The sequence below is a fragment of the Cebus imitator genome, unplaced genomic scaffold (assembly GCF_001604975.1).
Source record: "Cebus imitator isolate Cc_AM_T3 unplaced genomic scaffold, Cebus_imitator-1.0 Scaffold4, whole genome shotgun sequence".
NCBI classification, from domain to species: domain Eukaryota; kingdom Metazoa; phylum Chordata; class Mammalia; order Primates; family Cebidae; genus Cebus; species Cebus imitator.
Window position 1 is genome coordinate 15,028,659 of NW_016107319.1, and position 17,314 is coordinate 15,045,972.

The following is a 17,314-nucleotide window of genomic DNA, read 5'->3' on the forward strand; positions in this document are numbered from 1 at the left end:
GTCATTGATAGGGTAGGTATGTGAAAGAGGCAAGAAACAAAAATAATGCTGAAGATTCTATCTTGAGTAAAACAGGTAAAAGACAAGGGCAGACAGACATGGTTTGTGAGAGTTGAATGTGCAGAGAACAGAAGGGGTAGTTAAAGCAATGGGCATGAGTGAGTTTGCATGAGTGAGTGCAGAGATGATAAGAGGAAGGACCAAGAGGAAGCCTGACATACGAGGTGAGCAGAGGCAACAAAATTCCTAAGGAGAGGCTCAAATCATGGAGACCACTGAGAGGAGGAGAGCAGGGTCACTAGTACTAAATATTGCTACCAGGACATGAAAAGTCACAGAAGAAAAAAATGCCTAGTGGATTTGATAACTAAGGAACCATTCATGAGTCTGAAGGGAGGGAGGAGGGGTGGAAGCTGGGGTTCATGGGTTGAGAATTAATTAGGAAGTTGAGCAAGTGAGAGTAAGCAGACCCAGCTCCGCTCTCTCCATACTAACACACAGGTGGTTTATTTCATACATTTTGCAAACACACAGTCACACCTTTAGCCCACTTGTTAAAACCCCTCTGGTCCTGAGTAGACAGTGGTGTGAGCTGCTATCTACATAGTGTAATATTAAGCATGTCAGCAAGCACCCCTCTTCCTGGAAAGACCTTTCCACCAATTGACGAATGCCTGGAAATCTGACAGAGGAAAAAGCCTTTCCATCACACAATAACTAGAAATAAAACCTAAAATGTAAATCCCCTTAGAAGAGGTAAAAGATGAGCAAATTTACTGCAAACTGAAAATTGCCCTTACCTGACCCTTTTCTGAGAAGATTAGGTAGGAAAGTTGCCAGGAAGAATCTGAGTGAGCCCTGAGGGAGAGAACAGAAAGAAGAGGCTGAAAGTACTGAAAACAAATTTTACCTGGTCTGAACTTTTATTTAGCATTAGCATGTCTTCCATGATTTCAGAGGTCACCTTGTCAGAAGCATAAGGAGAAAGATACCTAACCATAGGCAGAAGAGTTATTTCCCCTGGTTGCAGAAGGAGAGAACCAGCCTCATGAATAATTTCACATTGTCTAAACTCTAGATAGCTTTAAATATAATAAAAAGTCTGCCCTATTCTCCAACCCACATATTCATTTTCAGCTTCTACCTAATGATCTTGACACATTTCACTTGGTTTTAAGTTTTCTTCATCTCTTTAGGATTAGTTAATTTTTTAATTGCCAAGAAAGGTTTTTAAAATCTATTAGGGGTATTATGATATACAATGATCAAGCTTAAATATATATACTGACTTTCAGATATTTTTGAAACCTGTCATAAAGTATTAACTTTTTAAAATACTACTTTTACAAGCCTTCTGAAAAACCACTTGTCACAGTCCTTTAGAAAGAAGGTAAATTAAAAGAAGGTAAATTTTCCAAGTGTTATACTGTGATTTAGTTGTGCTCTCCCATTAAGTCTAAATCTGACTTCCAACCAGTAGGAAGTAGTCATGATTTATTTGAGCCTGATGGTAAAGGTCTATTAAAACAATAACTTGAAAATAATCTGCTTAGCTAACACATCACCCATCAAAGAGATTGAGGCAGTAATTCCACAGAAGGCTGTGTGTATATCTGTGACTCAAAGAGATGAACAATTAGAGGGACTAAAAACGTTGAGTCTCTTATGCACAGAAAAATCCACTCTCCAAAGTTCTCAAAGAACTGGGAAAAATTTGGGAAAATCTAGTTGGAAGTAAGGGGTCTTGGCCTGTGCCCGATGTAGGCAATGAATTATCATCAGAGCCCAGCCCTGCTTTTAAAAGCAAAAATGCTTGCAGTTGGGTAAGGAAAACAAAAAGGGTGGCTTTTAATTCTTAAAATAATGTGCAGCAGAGTTGCTTTATAATACAGTTTGCTGGTAAACATATTTAGACATTCTGAGGATGAAATGAATATGTCCCAAGTCATAACAGTTACATTAAAGCCCAAGAAGACACAGCTGTAAAGAGGGGTTCACTTTGACTACATTTGCCAAATTGTCTCACAAACCTTTGCAAGGTTAAAGCTTTTTAGGTACCTGAATCCAGCAATGACCTTCATGACAGGACCTTCTTTTTTATTGCCGTGAACCTATTTTGTCACTAAACTTCTCAAATGTGAATTCTATCCACACTATCTACTTTTTCTCACTACACAGACATTCCTCAATTCATTGCCTCGACCATTCTACTGGCAATGCTCTAGGTTGCCTTCTCATTGCTAATTCCAACTTTCTATTTTCTGTCTTCACCCCTCCTAGCTCTCTGCAGCATTTAGTACTATTGATCCTGTCTTCCAGGACCCAGTCAGCTCCTGCTTTTCCTCCTTCCTCTCTGGTCATTTTCTCTCATACCATAATGACTACTACTTTTACTTCTATTGGTTACCACGTTTGCATATGAGATCATTTTCTCCATTCACACCACCTGATCTCTCTTCATTACCTCGGCTACCATCTACAGTTGATGAGCTTTCTATCTTCTCTTCTAGCCCCGGTCTTTTCTGAGGTCCAGAAACCCATATCTGCCTTTATGTTTCATAGCTTCATCTCATGCCCCATGACCAAAACTTATTTTAACTCTATCTCACCCTATCCCACTTTAAAACCTGTTCCTTCTCATTTTTTTTCTCAGTTAAGTCTGACACTTCAAATGTAAAAGCCCTGAGAATATTCTGTGCTTCCTCTCTCTCACCCTGCCCAGTGAGTCATCAAAACTCATGAGTTCTATCAATCACAGAAATGCTTTGCAAATCAAGTTTCTCTCCTGCTGCCATTGCCTCTGACATAGACTACGCAATCATCTGCCAAATGCAGAAATAACCTCAATTCCCCCGTCTCGTGGCATGGATTATTCACACACGTGATCCTAATAGCAACTGCTGATCCTGACACTCCTCAAGACAAAGACCCCATTGCTTTACCTCAGCTGTCTTTGCATGAAGTTAGAGCTGCTTTAAAAGGCATAAAAGACCTTCAGCATCTGGCTCCAACTACTACTCCAGTCTTAACTCCTGAAGCTCCTCTCATAGGTATCTACATCTAGTCACGTAGGACTTCTCATTTACTCTCTCTGAAATCTTAAATTCATGCCCTCACTGAATGACTGAAACTTCCATATGTCCAACTTGTTCACTGCTTTAAACACAGTGTATCTGGCTTTTTTTTAACCTCACTGAAGCCCCCAGTCCCTCCATAACACCCCCTCTCCATTTATTTCCTGTATATTAGCTCCCTTTTGAGCGAATGTTCCACCCCTAGACTTCAGTTATGTTCCCAACCTTTCCTTATCTCTCTTGCCCTTCTAGAAGCTCTTCTAACAAATCCTCTGAATGCAATAATTCAGAGGATTCGTTAGAAGAGCAGAAGGGCAGGAGAGATAACTCAACTCTGAATGCAAGAATTCTTTGCTAATATTTTCTGGGGGTAACCACCTTTCTCAGCTGTGCTCTCAGAAATAAGTCTATCAAATTTTAGAAAAAATGCCTTATAACACTAGGTGTCATTATGCTCCATGAGAAATTAATGAAATGGATAGTAAATGTTCTGATGCTGCTATAAGAATTAGAGATATTTTGGTAGGGAACTTTGCACAGACAATTTCCCTGTCCAGGAAATCTTTGTCTTGGTCAATGAAAAGTTTGAGCCCTGAATCAGGATTGCAGGTGTGTTGCAGCATGGTCTTACAGCTGTCTTTCCAACCAGCCCACATTCAATTCTCACCCTATCAAGTCCTATTTGCCACCCTATTCATATGGGTTTCCAACTAATTGATTGGAACTGAGAGTGATAAAAGCCAAAAGTTACATTCACCTTTTTGGTTCTCTGATATGAATCTGGAAGGCTTTGTTTCCTGAGTATAATAGAAAATTAAAGTACAGAGAAAAAGGACAGACTTACTCTTCTTATTTGAAGTCATATTTTGCTTTTAAGATCCATCACCAACTTCATCTAAAATACAGTAGGACTGTATTAGTATGTTTTCATGCTACTGATAAAGACAAACCTGAGACAAGCCAATTTACAAAAGAGAGTTTATTGGACTTATAGTTCGACATAGCTGGGGAGGCCTCACAATCATGGCAGAAGGCAAGGAGAAGCAAGTCACATCTTATGTGGATGGCAGCAGACAAAGGAAGAGCTTGTGCAGGGAAACTCCCACTCTTAAAACCATCAACTCTTTTTTTTTTTTTTTTTTTTTTGAGACAGAGTTTCACTCTTGTTGCCCAGGCTGGAGTGCAATGGCACAATCTCGGCTCAGCACAACCTCCGCCTCCTGGGTTCAAGCAATTCTCCTGCCTCAGCCTCCCAAGTAGCTGGGATCACAGGCACGCGCTACCATGCCTGGTTAATTTTGTATTTTTAGTAGAGACAGGGTTTCTCCATTTTGATCAGGCTGGTCTCAAACTCTCGACCTCAGATGATCCACCTGCCTGGGTCTCCTAAAGTGCTGAGATTACAGGCATGAGCCACTGCACCCAGCTCTTAATACCATCAGCTCTTGAGCGACCCATTCACTATCACAAGAACAGCATGGGAAGGACCTGGCTCCATGATTTAAAATCTCCCTCCAGGTCCTTCCCACAACACATGGGAATTATGGGAGCTACAAGATGAGATTTGGGTGGGGACACAGAGCCAAACCATATCAAGTACAATCTGGATTCTAGGTGGAGAGGCTGAATGTTGTTGACAGCCAACTCTTACAGCAAAAGGCAGTAAAGAACGCTTTCTGTCTAGAGACCGGGCTTAGATTGGACCCTTTCTTGAGTTGAACCAAAATTCAGAAAGAGTTTGTACATTTGTGATTCTGTTCAAATAAGAACAGAAAAAAGCAGAGTAAGCACAAGGAATAATAAACAGAATAAGCACGTGATGCAGAACACTTCAGGGACAAAATACAGGAAGCATAAGGTCCTATGTGCCAGCCTATTCAGAAGCAAGCCTACTGCAAGCACTGAGGCACTCTAACGCAAACCTCGGTAGCTAGGATTCAGAAGTCATTCAGGCAGTGGAAAGACCTTACCCTTTTTAAAGTAGGCAGCCACAAGGGATCAAGTGTGGCCTCAGAAACTTTCACAAGAATTTGTACTTCACTGTAACCGGCAATCTCCAAGCATCTCTGTTTGGCAACTATCCCCACAAATGGGCTCAGCAGCTCCCAGCCGTCTGTATTTGTGTAGATTACCATAAAGACACATTCCCTTCCCTCTTCAGGGAATGTTAAGGGTATTGTCTTCCAAGAAACAATACCCTGAGTCCTGAATCACCTCACCAAAGGAATCTTGGCCTTCTTTTCTCCTGCCAACATTTCTGTTAGCCTGTTGGTCAACACATAAAGAAAAAAAAATCATCCTGTGTTCAGCCATGGCCAATTTAGTACCATTGAAAAGGTGTGGCTGTAATCTGCCATTAGTAGAGAATTGACAAAGATTCTTTACACAAACTTTAATCAGTTCCTGAACGTTTTCGTAGGCCCATCTGTGTACTTTCCTATAAAAACCAGTTTTAGCAAAGAACACTGCTAAGTCAGTTTAGCAAGAACTCCCCACCTGTAGCATTTGATTTCATCGGGCACCTGATCAGGTTTCTTATCTGCAGCCATCCCCAACTCTCCATGATGCCTGATCACCCTGGCCTGCCCTCATCAAGAATCCTATTAGATCAATTTAGCCAGAATCCCTCTTACCCCTGATGTTTCCTTTTAGTAATTTTCTATTCACTGACCCCACCCTGCTCCTGAGCCATAAAGTCCCACTTACCCATGCTGTATTCAGAGTCAAGCTCAATCTGTTTCCCCATAGCAAAACCACATTTACAGTGGTGCCTCTATCACCATGGTCGTGAATAAATTCTTTCTTACTGTGCTTTCATGATTAACACTGATAATTTTTTTCACATTAGCCAAACTAAAACATAGCCTTCACAGCCTTCTGAAGAGAGAGGAAAAGGAAGGGAAGGGTAACAGAGGGAACACCAGCGTGTCAGAGGAGAAGTCATTTATTTGACTCATTTTCCTGGCAGCATTAATTTACAATTCTTGTAGACTTTTGGCAGGAATGTAGGAGGAAGGATTTCAAGAATTCATGGAATCATTTTTCTAAAGAAGCATGGAAAGAGGAATATGCAATGTATCTAGTCCATTTCTATCATTTCATGGACTTAGAAAATGAAGAGAGGAAAGGAAGAAAGAGGATAATATTTACTGAGGTCCCATTACTTACCAAGTGCTTTAAATTGCCATTTCATTTATCCTTCAAAAATGATATGTTATAATGATATCTCCAGTTTACAAAGATTGAAACTAAGGCTGAACAAGTTAAAGCAAGTTTTCTAAGGGCATATAACTGGGTAAGTGAAAGAGTCAAAATTTAATTCAGATTTTCTGGATCTGGAACTTCTTTACACTACGTTATATTGCCTCACAAAGAGGCACTTGAAGGTTAAAAGACTGTGCTGGGCAACCTAGCCAGTGAAGGGAAAGCAGCTAGGCCTCCTAACTTCCAGCCTCAGAATCTCCCCACAGTAAATAACACTGCAATTTCCATTATCTATAACTGAAGACACATGACACTGTTGTTGACACAAAGAGTTAAACTCTATAAAATAGTTAAAGAGGCTTATCCTGAGCCAAATATGAGTGACCAAGGCTCGTATCATAGCCCCAGGAGGTACTGAGAACATGTGCTCAAGGTATTTGGGTTACAGCTTGACTTTATACATTTTAAAGGAACAGAAGTTACAGACAGAAGTTACAGACAGACATACATGTAAGTTGTACATTGGTTTGGTCCTGAAAGGTGGGGCAACTTGAAGCTGGGGGTTGGGGGGTAGTGATGAAACTTCCAAGTCACAGATGGATTCAAATTCTGATTGGCAATTGGTTGAAAGAGTTATTAGCTAAAGCCCTGGGATCAATAGAAATAAATGTCTGGGTTAAGATACAGGTGGTTGTGGTGACCGAGGTTCTTATTAGGAAGAGGACACCTCCAGGTAGTAGGCTTCAGGAAATATAGAAGCTAAATATCTCTAATCAAACCTAAAAAGATACCAGACTCTTCATTAATCTCTCCTGGATCAAAAAAATACCTGGAAAGGGATGGGGATTCTCTATAGAATGTAGATTTTCCCCCACAAGAGACAGCTTTACAGGGCCATTTCAAAATATGTCAATGAATTGTATTTTGGAGCAAAATACTTCAATTGCCTTCAGGGCATATTATCTGTCACGTGATGCTCCACTACTCATGCTGGAATTGTGTGTCTTATTGCAACAAAGAGTCTGTTTTGTCAGTCTTAAGATCTCTCTTTTAATTTTAATACTGGTCAGTTGTGTCAGAATTCCAAAGGGAGGGGAGTATAGTGAGAATGCTTGACCACCCCCCTTCCCATTATGGCCTTAACTATGGCCTTCAGATTTACTTTGGAATGCCTGTGGCCAACAAGGGGTTCCATTTAGTTGGTTAGGGAGCTAAATATTATATTCTTGGTTTACACTGTAAATTAAATGCTTCCATTCATTCGGCGTTGTGAATTTCTATTGTATTTGCCTGCCTAGCACTACCCTTTCCCATCTTTTCTCCATCCCCTGCTTCAGATCTCCCCAGAATTCACCATTTTACTGGGCCTGTCACTGACCCTACCTCGCAATTTCCCTTCTCATTTGTTTCTTACAGAAAATACCTGTCCTTTCTCTTATTCTATTAGAACCCAGTTCTCATCTAAGGAACTGATTTGTTAATTTAAGGAATATGTTAACTAATAAAGACCTAATGCTATAGTGTGTTATGTCTATGTAGATATCATTTACATGTTAATAGCCACCTACATTGTAGTAACCCAAAGAATTCAAGTGCAGGGATTTTCAGGCCTCAGGCTAATCAATGAAGGAAACTTCAGAGCCATGAGCCCTTTTTATTTTTTTATTTTATTTTATTTCATTTCATTTCATTTTTTGAGACAGAGTCTCACTCCGTTGCCCAGGCTGGAGTGCACCGGCATGATCTCAGCTCACTACTGCCTCTGCCTCCCAGGTTCAAGCAATTCTCATGCCTCAAATTCCTGAGTAGCTGAGATTACAGGCGTGCACCACCACACCCAGCTAAATTTTTTTGTATTTTTACTAGAGATGGGGTTTCACCATGTTGGTCAGGCTGTTCATGAACTCCTGACCTCAAATGATCTGCTAGCCTTGGCCTCCCAAAGTGCTGGGATTACAGGCATGAGTCACCACGCCTGGGATTACAGGCGTGAGCCACCACACCTGGCCAGTAGACACTTTTTAATCAGCAATTTTGGACTTAGGCTAGTATCTTCTCTCCACAAACTTGTCTCCAAAAGTAAAATATATTATCAATCAGTACATATTTCTTGAGTACCTACAATGTGCTCAGCATTGTTCTATGTCTCAGGATAGATGAAAGGTGAAAAGGAAAAATATCAGACACTGTTCCTGACTTTAAATTGCCTATATAATAATATTTATGAAGTTAGAAAAAGCTGGCATCTATAACCTACTAGTTGGCCACTCTGATATCTTCCTAGAAAAACCCTAAACAAAATTTTCTTCTTTTCTCAGTAAAATCTAACTGTCCCACATATACAAAAATCTACATACCAATTTTGGTTAATAAACACCATTCTCCCAATAACCTACAGACAACACCTCTTCCCTTTACTCAACCAGTCAGTTGTCTAGTCCTGTTGATTCTAGCTCAGCCCTGTCAATTAACCATCCCAATCTTTCTTTTCTCATTGCTACTGTTATGTTCATGCCTCTATCATCTCTTTGCTTGATTATTGCAATGGTCTCCTTGTTTACAGTATCTCCCTACTCTAAGCCATTCTATCTGTACAATGGTTTAATTTAATCTTAAGTAGATCTGTGTCCAAGTCACTTGCCTGATTTTTTTTTTAATCTATAATTCTTCATTTTCAATAAAGATCTAAATTACTGGCCAGGTGCAGTGGCTTATTATGCCTGTAATCCCAGCACTTTGGAAGGCTGAGTTGGGTGGATCACCTGAGGTCAGGAGTTCAAGACCAGCCTGGCCAACATGGCAAAACCCTGTCTCTACTAAACACAAAAATTAGCTAGGAGTGGTAGTAGCCACCTGTAATCCCAGCTACTCAGGAGGCTGAGGCAGGAAAAACACTTGGACCCAGAAGGCAGAGGTCACAGTGAGCCAAGATGGTGCCAGTGCACTCCAGCCTGGGTAACAGAACAAGACTCTGTCTCAAAAAAAAAAAAAAAAAATCTAAATTCCCTAGCCTGACACTCAGATCTTTTCATAGTTTGACCCAATCTTACTTTTCCAGCCCTGGCTCTCATTAGGTTTCCTTAGTTAAACTTTGTTACATCACATTCATTGAACAGATAACTATTTCTTATAAGAATTCCTGTATCCATGCTTGTGTCTACTCTTAACTTCTAACTTGGCAGGTCCTTCTTTTCTTCTTTTTCTCTGCCCACACAAATTGAATCCATTCCTCAAGGGTCAAATATCACCTCCACCATGAAGCAATCAGAAGCAAATCTCTGTCTCTAAATGTTTGTAGGATTTTATCTGATTATCTAAAAACACACTGATCAATTTCTACCGTGTTTCATAGTTATTAGCAAACACAACTCGTCCTTCCTGCTGGCCTATAAACTCCTCGAAAGGAAAGACTAGCATTGGTGGTAGACAGAAGTTAGATACTATCTTCCATCTGGAGAATCCAGGAACAAAAATAAGCAAGAAGTAGCCTTTAAATTGAGACTTAAAATGAGGAAAATTTGAATTAAGAAAACTGAAACGATCTGAAGAGAGGATCTTGGGCCAGACACCGGGGCTCACACCTGTAATCCCAGCACTTTGGGAGGCCAAGGCGGGTGGATCACTAGATGCCAGGAGTTCATTCAAGACCAGCCTGGCCAACACGGTAAAACCCCATGTCTACTAAAAATACAAAAAAAAAAAAAAATAGCTGGTTGTGGTGGCACACAACTGTAAACCCAGCTACTCAGGAGACTGGAGCAGGATAATCAATTATTCCAGGAGGAGGAGGTGGCAGTGAGCTGAAATGGTGCCACTGAACTCCAGCCTGGGTGACAGAGTGAGACTCTTTCTCACAAAAACAAAAAAAAAGAAAAAAAGAAAATTTTCTTTTAAATTAAAATTTTAAAAAAGAAGGGAGGATCCTGGCATAAGGCTAACTTTTCAATTGTATTTTTAAGGAAAACAGAGTTATCCAGTTTGGGTTGAGCACAGAGTATCTGAAAATTTGCCTTTTTACTTTCTAAATTATAGATAAAGTATCATCAGATTAACTTTCTTTGAGTACAGATTTTTAACAAAGCTTCTAATAAGCATATAATTTAGATAAGCACTCCAGAGGAAACACACTTTGACTAGTGATCTACAGAATATGTTATGCATTTTGGTGAAGGGAAACAATCAGTAAACAAAATCAATATGTAAGTTATGTAGTTATTAGAAGGTAGGAAGTGCTTTGGAGAAAAAATTAAGTGGAAAGGGGAGTGGCGATGCTGGAGACAGAGGAGGGTGTGGGTGAAGGGAGTAGCAACTGCATAGGAAGATCAGAGAAATCTTCACAGAGAAGGTGACATTAGAACAAAAAAGAGTTGGAAGCATTAACAAAGTTAGTCACATGATTATCAGGAGAAAAGCCTTCCAGGTATAGGGAACAGCCACTGTAAAAGTCCTGAGATAGGAACAGGTCTGAGATCATCAAGGAATAACAAGGAGGTTACTCTGATGGGGGCTGCCAATAGGAATTTGAGGCAGTAGGGAGGAATGCTCATGGTATAATATGGGAAGTTATCCCAGAGAGGAGGATATTAGCTTAGATATATGGGGTGATCCTTTCTATAGAATAATAGCCAAAAAGAGGAGCCAGCTTCATAAAGGAGGAAAGATGTTACCTAAAACAAAACTTAACATTCCTGCTGGAAAAGCCATGGTAATTTAGGAGCAAGGCAATACCATGGGAGATGATGGCCCAGCAGTGGGAGGATGAAGGCTTTGACGCCTACCATTGGGGAGGCCCTCCCATGCTTCCACACTGGTTTCTACCTCCAGCCTGTGGGCTGCGTGCAAAGACAAATTGGTCTGGATGTGTTATCTTCTTCCTATAGCATACATTCCCAGAAATGCAGAGGGGAGAGGGATATTCCACTAAAAAGTGGTTGTTATGGTCTAAATGTGTGTGTCTCCCCAAAATTCATATGCAGAAATCCTAACCCCCAAAGTGATGATATTAGGAGACGGGGCTTTTGGGAGGTGATGAGGTCATGAAGGCAGAGCCATCATGAATGGTATTAGTACCCTTACACAAGAGGCCTAAGGGAATTCCCTCACTCCTTCCACCAGGTGAGGACACAGCAAGAAGGTGTTGTCTATGAGGCAGAAAGCAGGCACTCACCAGACACTGAAACTGCTGGCGCTTTGTTTTTTTTTGTTTGTTTTTTTTTTTTTGAAGTGTGCTGACACTTTAATTTTAGCATGTATATATATACATATATATATATATGTACTCAGTACATACATAATACATACTCGGTAACAGTTCATACTCTTTCCATTAGAAGCAAGTCACTAAGTCTAGCCTACACGTATACAGAAAAGAATGGAACTCCACCTCCTAGAAGAAGTACAAAAGAACTTATTAACATATCTTTTATTTTTTTTTTCCCATTTATTTATTTTATTGCATTTTAGGTTTTGGGGTACTTTGATCTTGGACTCCAGAACTGAGAGAAATAAATTTCTGTTGTTTATAAGCTACTTGGTTTATCATACACTCTTATGGTAGCCCAAATGGACTAAGACAGTGGTATCTAGTTAATGTAGAAATCTGAGGAATTTTAGGGGAATACTGTACATGACTCAAGCAAAATATACTTACAGATTTTTTTTCAGTCCATTGCCTTATTAAATGGTATTCTAGTATGTTATGCTAAACAGACAATAGATCATAAATTTAAATATCATATCCTAACCCCACTATAAGCACTGAACTCCTATGAGATATTTCTAAGACAAAGAACAAAGATTGAATTATTGAATTCCATTACTATTTATTAAAGATAAGTTCTCTAAAGCCTATTAAAATGTAGGTGCTTGAATCCTCCTTTATTTCAAAAAGTTGGAAAACAAAGAATGAAAAACTTTGCTTCACTAAAAATATCCATGCCAAATTGCAAATATGTATGAGAAAGTTGTCACTTAATAATATCCAGGCAAACTCTTTCAAAATACCTGAAGCCAATACAACAATAATTATTATTCACATAAAAGCTCTGAGCTTAGCATGGCTTCTATGTTTGTGTGAGCTTTAGGTGATCATATCTGATTTTGTCTCATTTTACAGCAAAGCGATGTCACATATAATGATATTATTGACCTCAGAAAAACAACTCACTGTTGTAACAGGATATGTTAATCCTGCTAAATTAGTGGTTTGTCACTAATTTGCTCCAGGACTAATTTTATCAAGGTAAAAACACCATGCATAGCAATCCACCTGCATTTGCTGGTATTAAAATCTAGGCCTTTTCTTCAACAACACTGCCACCTTCTGCTTAGTACAGACTTCTACTCTATGTCTTTCCCTTCAATACAAGATTCACTTCGGATTCATATATACTTGAAAGTTAGAAGGGACCATAAGAATGTCTAATCAGGTCCCCACATTCTATAGATGAGGAAACTGAGGCCCAAAGGAGTTAAGTCATTTACCCAATGTCCTACATGCGTTTTCTCCAGATTAAAACTCACAGTTATTGATTCTTCCTAGCTCTCTTCCCACTGACATATTTATGATTAAACTGTACAGAGTAGAAAAGTTACATCAAGACATTGATTATAATAACCTAGAAGCATGGAATCCTAGACTTTTTATTTATACTTTTTGCTTATTTGCATTATATAAATTTTGTATAATGAGCAAAAAAATATATTTTCAATTTTAAAAGATTTTTATTTGTTCAATGTGTAGCCTTAAATAGAAAAATTATTCTAGATCAGAAAAGCAGACAACTACAATTTTTTTAATTCTCCATTTTCTTCTCAATTATGAAAATGTCTATCAAATCAAGCACAATGCCAATGCTAATGGGAAAGTTTTAGAAAAATAATGTGCAAGAATGTATCATACACACTTGGAAGTAGCCAACAAGAATTGTGTTGTAAGGTTTTATATGTTTAGCAAAACCTATAGATATATTTTAAAGTAGGAAAATTTAAGCTTAATACACTTGCATTTAGCAGGGTTTTTTGAAAAGGTTTTATGCCAACTTAAATGCCTCATTTATTTAGGTTGGGTATAAATTCTATTAGCAACTCTAGCATAAATCACATTTAGTGGAGAGGTGCTATCTTTCTAACATATTACATATTTGTCAATATTTTGTTACAGTTTTTTTGACTATGCCATGAGGGATATTGATATGTAGTTTTCTTTTACTGTGATATCTGGTTTTGATATTAGAGTAATGTTGGCTTCATAAAATTAATTTGGCCTCCTGTTTTCTGGAGGAGGTTTTTGTAAAGTCAGAAATATTTCTTTCTTTGTTTTATAGAATTCATCAGTAAAACTATGGTTTCCTTTGAGGTAAGCTTTCTGTTTATGAAATCAAGTTATTTAATAGAGGTAGACCTATTCTGATTTTTTATTTCTATTTTAGTTCATTTTGTTAATTGGTATTTTTCAAGGATTTGTCCATTTAATCCAAGTTGTTATATTTATTGGCACAAAGATCTTCATAAATATTTCTGTTGTCTCAAATTCTGTAGGATCTGTAGTGATATCCCCTCTTTCAATCTTGGTGATTTGTCTCTCTTTTTCTTGATTAGTCTTGTGAGAGGCTTATCAATATTTTTTATACTTTCAAAGAAGTAGCTTTTGGTTGTATTGATTTTATCTAATGTTTGTCTAATTTTTATTTCATTAATTTCCGCTCTTTATTTTTTCTTTCCTCCTACTTATTTTGGTTTCTTTTTCTAGTTTCTTGTGGTGAAAGCCAAGATCACTGGATTTAAATCACTTTTCTTTTCCAACATAAGCATTTAAATCTATGAATCAATTTCTATACCCTGCTTTAGCTGCGTTTCACAAATTTGTATATATTATATATTCATTAATATTCAATTCTGTTTTCTAATGTCTCTTGTCATTTCTTCTTTGACACATCAGTTTTTTTACAATGTGTTGTTAAATTTCCAAATATTTCCGAATTCTCTAGACTATTATGTTGTTGATAAATTACTTAATTCAGTTGTGGTCATAGAACAAATTCTGCATAATTTCAATCCTATAAAAGTAGTTGAGAATTGTTTTATGGTTCAGCATATGATCTATCTTAGAAAATGTTCCATGTATACTTGAAAAGAATGCATATTCTTACATTGTTTAAATTAGTATTCTATTAATGACACATAGATCAAGTTGGTTTAAATAGTTTTTTATCTCTACCAACTCAATATTTAAAGTATGCATTTACTTTGTAGTTTACAGTTTGTTTCAACAATTTTTAGATCATTGAACTCACACTGGAGTGATATCAAATCAGAGTTGAATATCATTGCCTAAGAAATTAATCAGTTTGAAAGCTAGAGACCACATGATTTCCTAAAGTCTCTTATTCTAAAATTTTATAATTAAGCACAAATTTGAAATATAAATTAGAACTCTTCATTGACAGGCCATTGGAATTTTGTTCTAAAATATAAGATTACAGTGAAATGAAAGGTAAAATTGAGAATTATTCATACTTTCACAAAGTAGAATAAAATTTTTCATGTAAAATAGTCATGAAATAGCATTTAGCCTTATGGATTTAATACTAATTAACCTACATTATATGAAAAACATTAAATGTTCTTTGTCCTAAAGTTGGTGGATTATTTTGACGGTTTTCTTCTGTTTTCCTAAAGCTAGTTGGTCTGTAACTTCTTGATTTATTCTGTGGTTCTTACATAGTATACTTCATAAAATATAGAATATAAATAAAGATTAGAAATTAGGGATCCACTCTGAGATACTACAGATACCGATCTAGGTATCCCACTGGAAGAATACCTTACCTTCATTTCTCAGTTATAGGATAACATGCTTTACTCAACCACCCTACCCATTCTACTAATCAGCAATCATGGCAAGAGAGCCTAGAAATATCTGCAAATATTTATGTTCCTTTTCTTGTATTCAAAGCCAAGATCTCTGAGAGTTCTTTAAGAGTTAAGAAGTCTAAGTTGCTTTTCTGTCTCTTCCTGTCTCACCAGTCCATGATGACCACACCTCCTGGAATACTGAAACTGTCATAAAATATCTGAGGAAATAGTCATTATTTGAGAAATATTGAGGAGGGAGAGAATGTCAGAGAAGGGTCAAAGTAAAGCAACGACATGTTGTTAAAAGACATGAACTTTATATAGGGTGATGTAAAGGACTTTAGAAACTCAGAAGGGGGAGAGTGGGAGGAGGGCTAGGGATAAAAAACCACATATTAGGTATAATATATACTACTCAGGTGATAAGTGCATGGAAATCTCAGAATTCATAGCTGTATAATTCATCCATATAACAAAAAACCACTTGTACCCCAAAAGCTATTAAAATATAATTTTTTAAAAATAGGATGTGAGCTTTGAACATGAAGAAATAATCATGCCTGGTTTTTAATTCCAGGCTTTTCATTTATGAATCGCGTGACATTGGGTAGTTTTAGGCCAACTTCCTCATCTATGAAATGAGCATTATAAATGTTTTATAGACACATATAATACGTTGTATAGTACACAGAAGGTGATTACTAGTAATTTCCCTCTAACCACCCTCCAGTACACCTGTCCAATTCCCCACTTGATATAACTTGTTGATATTTTAAGGACATTTCTGTTACATAGTTTCATCTTACAGATTATGGTTATGAAAGTAAATATCAGGAAGAATATCCATATTTCCCAAACAAATTTAAGAAATGCATTGTGCCCATCCTATAGATCATAAAGTCACCCTTTTTTTATGAATTATCTGAATTCTACAATGCATGGTCCTAAAACCTTTATTCTCCATTGGTTTTTCAGCAGTCAATCATATTGTTTACTGTATAAGTTATACAGTATACCCGTTATCACAGGTGAACAATAGTCAGTAAATAGGAACTAAGGTTAAACGAGTGTGTTTTACAGTAGTAAGAATTGAAAAGTATTTATTCTTAGAACTTTAATCACATTATAATTAAATAATATGCCCACTAACAAGTTATGACTGAATTGAGGGGAAAGAATTTTCAGATATCCTCCTTTTGAAATTACCTCTACTTGTATAACTTTGTTTCTCAGGGAAAGTTCATCATTGCTTAACAGATCAAACATTTTGTTGACAAGCTTTTAACTCCTGACATATAATAAGGACAGATTTTGTTAATCATGATGGCTACCATGCCAGCAGCCTCTGCAAATGGACATCGCCCCATGCCCATAGTTTCTGCATAGTTTGAAAGTTTGAGCAACATCTGCTGATTGGAACAAGATGATCATCTGAAGCATAAGAAGTCAATCCACAATCTAGTCAGTAATCTATAATATTCTTTGACATGAAAAATATCAACTTCTATCTTAGGAAATTTAAGCTTGTAAAAAACATATATTATAGCTATTAGAGAAAGCCAGTGAAGGTTCATGGAAAGATATAGGATGAAGGAAACTGTGAGAGCTGAATTTATGAGTAAACCAAAATTATGAGTAAGCAGAAGGCATAAGGTAGGGTAAAGATATATAAAGAATGGAAGGTGGTGGATACAGTCAGTAGAGTGAGTAGAATGAAACAGACACACAAAAGTAACTGAATCACAATAATGGCAAAGCCCTTGACTCAAAATCAATAGACTCCTCCTGTCCAAATCCCTAGATCTGCCTTGAATTCTGAGCTGACATCTAGTTCTGGTTTCTTCTTGATTCTCATATTGTGTGTCCTCCCCTCACCCCAAATTGCTTGAAACAAATTGATTTTCAAATTTTTCCGATCAAATCAGTATATGAGAATAAAGAGATTAAACTGTCTACTGCCTCTGTGGCATTCTTATTGCTTCAATAAGCATCTGATGGTAATTTATTTGTTATTGATCCTCCCTCATAAAAGATTAGTACAGAAATAATAAAGTTTATTTAATTATTAGTTTTTCAGATTTCATTTTAAGTGGCATTTAGGCACTCTATGATGCAGCTCTTGGGCGAAGGCAGTTGAATCCAGAAATACAGAAATATAGCATCTAGAGTCAGAATAATCA